Genomic DNA, 481 nt, shown 5'->3' with positions numbered 1-481 from the left:
CGTCCAGAAGATCCTCTGGTGGAGACGATGGCAATCCACTCCAGGATTCTTGCCTGGAGAATCCTAGAGGAGCCTGGCTGGCTATGGTCCACAGGGTCATAAAGAATCAGACCCGACAGAAGCAACTTGCCAGGCACATGCCTATCATATATTATACATGCACATATATGTTTGCTTTATCAAAAAACAAACACTTCCAAACATCTTTGGCTAAAACACTCCAAGCTCTTTTCCAAAAATTACCTAATATATGCATTTGACAATATTGTCACTTCCTCTCAGATTTGTTTTTGTTCTCCTTTCAAAAGGAGGGGGAAGACCCACTACAACATAAGACAATGATTGGAAAGCTGAAATACAGCTCATTCAAACCTACTGGGATTTAGAATTACCTCTCCCAGTGCTACCAAATTTTGAATTTGTTGGAGGCCTGCTCTGCAAACCTGCCAAATCTTCACCTAAGGTATTCCTGTTTTGCTTT

The sequence above is a fragment of the Bison bison genome, unplaced genomic scaffold (genome assembly GCF_000754665.1).
Source record: "Bison bison bison isolate TAMUID 2011002044 unplaced genomic scaffold, Bison_UMD1.0 scf7180017864308, whole genome shotgun sequence".
Lineage (NCBI taxonomy): Eukaryota > Metazoa > Chordata > Mammalia > Artiodactyla > Bovidae > Bison > Bison bison.
The sequence above is the reverse complement of the archived record's forward strand: the minus strand, read 5'-3'. Positions refer to the sequence as shown.